This window comes from Cebus imitator, unplaced genomic scaffold, assembly GCF_001604975.1.
Source record: "Cebus imitator isolate Cc_AM_T3 unplaced genomic scaffold, Cebus_imitator-1.0 Scaffold681, whole genome shotgun sequence".
NCBI classification, from domain to species: Eukaryota; Metazoa; Chordata; class Mammalia; order Primates; family Cebidae; genus Cebus; species Cebus imitator.
The window spans coordinates 451,944-457,270 of record NW_016107996.1 but is presented as its reverse complement, the minus strand read 5'-3'; the positions used below and the strand labels follow the sequence as shown (position 1 = coordinate 457,270).

General features: G+C 39.3%; 1 protein-coding gene and 1 long non-coding RNA gene across 2 annotated transcripts in view; both read left to right on the top strand.

The window, feature by feature from the left end:
- Nucleotides 1–2,093, top strand: part of ZSCAN23 (zinc finger and SCAN domain containing 23) — a 19,466-nt gene extending 17,373 nt beyond the window's left edge. The window contains exon 5 of the mRNA XM_037734887.1: nucleotides 1,212–2,093. The gene's annotated coding sequence lies outside the window, so the exon portion shown is untranslated. The remainder of the gene's footprint in view (nucleotides 1–1,211) is intronic.
- Nucleotides 2,094–2,187: 94 nt separating this feature from the next.
- On the top strand, nucleotides 2,188–4,891 carry LOC108296068. Its single transcript, XR_001821736.2, has 2 exons — nucleotides 2,188–3,350; nucleotides 3,725–4,891. It is a non-coding gene; the product is annotated as an uncharacterized LOC108296068 (long non-coding RNA).
- Nucleotides 4,892–5,327: the final 436 nt, after the last annotated feature.

Here is a 5,327-nt window from a genome sequence, read left to right as displayed (position 1 = left end):
AATCCCAGCTACTCAGGAGGCTGAGGCAGGAGAATTGCCTGAACCCAGGAGGCGGAGGTTGCAGTGAGCCGAGATCATGCCATTGCACTCCAGCCTGGGTAACAAGGGCGAAACTCCGTCTCAAAAAAAAAAAAGAATAGTCATTGGAAACATATTTAACAGGTACTTATATAATATAGTCAATACAATCACATACCACATAGCAATGTTACAGTCAATAGCAGACCACATGTACAATAGTAGTTCCATAAGAATAATACCATATTTTTACTGTACATTTTCTGTGTTTAGATATTCAAATACTTGGCTTTGTGTTACAGCTGCCTACAATATTCAATACAGTAACATGCTGTACAGGTTTTTGGCCTAGGAGCAACAGATTATACCCTAGAGCATAGGTGTATAGTAGGCTCTACCAGTCTAGGTTTGTGGAAGTACACTCTATGATAGTCTCACAATGACAAAATCACCAAAAAACATTTCTCAGAACATAATCATGTGATTAAGCAATGCATGACTGTTCTTCCTGACTGCCAAGCATTAGGCTACAACGCTACAAAAAACGACTTATGGAAAAGCAACCAGAAGAGTGTAGTGTTTCTTAGAAGATCGGGAGTAGTTAGCAGTGTTAGGTGCTGCAGGGGCATCTGATTAGCTGGATGTGGTGGTGCATGCCTGTAATCCCAGCTACTTGGGAGGCTGAGTTAGGAGAATTGCTTTGACCTGGGAAGTAGAGGTTTCAGTGAGCCACGATTGTGCCATTGCATTCCAACCTGGGCAATGACAGCAAAACTGTCTCAGTAAAAACAAACTTTTGAAATCATCTAGCACAGTTCTTGGCACAGAGAAGTTATACAGGAATATGTTATTTTACTTGCACTTTGCTTTATTGTACTTCACAGATACTGTGTTTTCTACAAATTGAAAGTTGGTAGCAACCCTGCATCAAGCAAGTCTGTCAACACCATTTTTCCAACAGCACATGCTCACTTCATGTTTCTGTGTCACATTTTGGAAATTGAGTATTTCAAAATTTAAAATTAATTATATCTATTATGGTGACCTGTGATCAGTGATCTTTGATATAATTTGCAATTGTTTGGGGGCACCACTAACCACACCCATATAAGATGCCTAATTTAACTGATCAATGTGGGGTGTGTTTTGACTCTTCCACCAACCAACCCATTCCCCGGTTTCTCTCTTCTCAGGCCTCCCTATGCCCTGAGACACAACAATGTTGGAAAGAAACCAGTTAATAACCCTACAGTGGCCTCTCAGTGTTCAAGTGAAAGGAAGAGTCTCACATCTCTCTCTTTAAGTTGAAAACTAGAAATAATTAAGCTTAGTGAGGAAGACATGTTGAAAGCTGAGACAGGCTGCAAGATAGGCCTCTTTCACCAAACAGTCAGTTGTGAATGCAAAGGAAAAGTTCTTGAAGGAAGTTAAAGCTACTCCACTGAACACACGAGTGAAAAGAAGGTAAAACAGCTTTATGGCTGATATGGAGAAAGTCTGAGTGATATGGAAAGAAGATCAAACCAGTCACAACATGCCTTTAACCCAAAGCCTAATCCAGAGCAGGACCCTAACTCTCCTCAGTTCTCTGAAGGCTGAGAGAGATGAGGAAGCTGCAGAAGAAGAGTCAGAAGCTAGGAGAGGTTGGTTCATGAGGGTTAAGGAAAGAAGCTGTCTCCAAAACATAACAGTACAAACTAAAGCAGCAAATGTTGATGTAGACACTGCAGCAAGTTATTCAGAAAACGTAGCTAAGATAATGGATGAAGGTGGCTATACTAAACAGATTTTTAATGTAGATGAATTTATATTGGAAGAAGATACCATCTTAGACTTCCATAACTAGAGAGAAGTCAGTGCCTGGCTTCAAAGGACAGACTGACTTTCTTGATAGGAGCTAATGGAGCTGGTGATTTGAAGTTGAAGCTGATGCTCATTTACTAATCTGAAAATCCTAGTGACCTTAAGAATCATGCTGGCTGGGCATGGTGGCTCATGCCTGAAATCCCAGCACTTTGGGAAGCCAAGTCAGGAAGATTGCTGAGCCCAGGAGTTTGAGACCAGCCTGGGCAACATGGAAAAACCCTGTCTCTACAAAAAAATACAAAATTAGCTGGATGTGGTGGTACACACCTGTGGTTCCAGCTACTACGGAGGCTAAGGTAGGTGGACTGCTTGAGCCTGGGAGGCAGAGGTTGTAGTGAGCCAATATTTCACTACTGCACTCCAGCCTGGGTGACAGAGAAAGACCCTGTGTCAGACAGACAAACAAAAAAAATCATGCTAAATCCACTTTTCCTGTGCTCTAAAAATGGAAAAACAAAGCCTGGATGATAGCACATTTATTTACGGCATGGTTTACTCAATATTTTAAGCCCACTGTTGAGACCTACCTGCTCGGGGGGAGCGGTGGGGAGGGGGTGGCATGGAAATTCCTTTCAAAATATTACTGCTCATTGACAATGCACCAGTCACTAAAGAGCTCCTCAAGAGGTTAAAATTGTTTTCATGCCTACTAACGCAGCTAACCGTTCCACAGCCCACAGATCAAGGAGTAATTTCAACTTTCAGGTCTTATTATTTAAGAAATACATTTTGTAAGGTTATAGCTGCTAAAGATAGTGATTTCTCTGATGGATCTGGGGAAAGTAAATTGAAAACCTCCTGGAGAGGATTCATATTCTAGATACAATCAAGAACATTCGTGATTCATGGGAAGAGAACAAAATATCAACATGAACAGGAGTTGGAAGAAGTTGATTACCATCCTTATGGATGACTTTAAGAGGGTCAAGACTTCAGTGGAGGAAATAACTGCAGATATAGTAGAAACAGCAAGAGAACTACAATTAGAAGTGTAGCCTGAAGATGTGACAGAATTGCTTCATGCTTATGATAAAATTTGAATGGATGAGAAGTTGCTTCTTAAGGATAAGCAAAGAAAGTAGTTTCTTGAGATGAAATCTACTCCTGATGATGCTCTGAAATTGTTGAAATAGCAGCAAAGAATTTAGGATGGCACATAAACTTAATTGATAAAGCAGTGGCAGAGTTTGAGAGGATTTACTCCAATTTCGAGAGTTCTTTGGGTAAAATGCTATTAAACAGCATTGCATACCACAGAGAAATAGTTCATGAATGGAAAAATCAATTGATGCAGCAAACTTCAGTGTTGTCACATTTTAAGAAATTGCCACAGCCAACCCAGCCTTCAGCAGTTATCACCCCGATCAGCCATCAGTCAGCAGCCATCAAGGCAAGACTCTGCAGCCTCAAAAAGATTATGACTCACTGAAGAGTCCGGCCTTGTTTTGCAATAAAAATCTCTCAAGGTATGTGCATTTTTTAGACATGCTACTCCACACTTAATAGACTGCTATATAGCATAAACGTAACATTTATATGCAATGGAAAGCCAAAAAAATTGTGAGACTTACTTTATTGGAATATTAGCTTTTTGGCAGTGTTCTATAACCAAATCTGCAATATCTCCAATGTATGCCTGTAAATGTTAATAGACCCATCTTTGACATGCAATATAAGCAGGCCAAGCTATGTGCATCACTTTGTGCACCTATTTTCTTAATCATCTGAATATTTCACTGCATTTAATAGTTCTAAAACCAAATAGTGTCTTATTCTTTATTCCTGAAGTAACTAAAATGTCTCTTAGTTAATTTTATGTCATTTTTTGCTTATTTCACAGAAATTTTTTTTTACTTTCCAATTATTGCCTTGATCACAGCCATTCACTCTGAGTAAATCTGTTCCAGTTTGGAGTTGATCTTCTTTAACAATAATGCTAACGTTATGCCTTAGCATCAGCCTGAAGTACACCTACTGCTACAGTGAGCCAGTCTTCTGAGCTGTTTCACCCAGGAATGTATTCAGACCAATTACAGAAGAACCAGAGAAATGTCAAATAGTTAAAGAATCTAGCCCACATAGAAAGGGAGCTTCTGGTCAGGAGTTCTTCAGACAGAGTACTATGGGTATTTACTTGGGCCTCATGCATCCAGCTTCAGGCTCGTCACCATCAATGATGGAGAGCAGCAATACACAGTAAGTAACACATCTTGGAACTGCTGTTACTGGAGAAGTTCCTGACCATCCTGCCCAAGAAATCCAGGTCTGAGTATAGGAGCATCTCAGAGTATAGGGAAGAGGCTGTCTGTACTGAAGAATTTGGAGAGAAAGCTGAATGATCCAGGAGGAAAGGTAAAATAAAGAAGAAATGTCTATCAGATAGCAGGTATTATCTCCAGAGAGAGATAAGAGAGTTGAGATCACTTTTCTAGTGTAGTTACAGGGAAATGGCTAACATGTTATTGGCCAGAATTATTTATTTTTGTTCTACTTTGGTTTTTTAACTTGTTGTCCCTGTGTATTTTCCCCTTTGTCCCTTTATCCCTGCCCTTGCAGGGATAACCACTTTCAGCTCTCCCATTGTGGTGTTCCACAGTAATACTGGGATTTTAAGCTCTAATTTTCAGCAAATGTCACCCTCATTTAACTATATCTAATTGTCCCCAGCTCCCCACCCTTCTACAGGTGACAAGAAGTGCCCCCAACGGCAAATAGTGTATCTGGCAGCCGCACAGGACTCACCTGGCATCTGGCTCCAGCCAGTAAAGGGTCAACTCAGCTCTGAATCTTGGGAGTTGTACACTGTTAAGGAGAACACTGAGGAGAAGATAGCAAAGAAGAAGTTAGGAAATGTTGCTGTCTTTTTGCATTTTTCCAAATGAACCTCGTGACTAAAATCTCTGCCTACCTTTTATTTGTTAATGCCTATTCCACTTTTAACTTGTTCCTCTAAGCATATCACTTTAACCTTTTCTTTCTTAACTTCTTTGCCTTAAAATTGTTTTTTAAAAAAATCCTGTTGCTTTCGTCTTATTTTGCATGGTTCAGTTTCTCCCTTCTAATACTGCCAACTTCCTTGATGCAGACCTCTTACCCCAAAGACAGGAGAATGTTTTTCCATATTGAAGTCAACAGAACTATTAAAAGGCTACATGCAATAAATAAAGTTTTGAATGTACATTTTTAAATGAGTGGAGGAAACATAAAATTTTAGTAGGTGCATGCTTACTAGGAAAGCATGCATGCTAAAATGTCATTATATAGTGTTTACCACTTGTTTTTTAGTTTAATATTACATTATGGATATCTTTCCAAGTTACATATAATACATATATGTAGCTGACATACATTTCACTGCAATAGTATTGAATTATTTTGTAACTGGCCTTAGAGGGTTTTTACGTTGCTTCTTTTTTCTTTTCTTTTCTTTCTTTTTTTTTTTT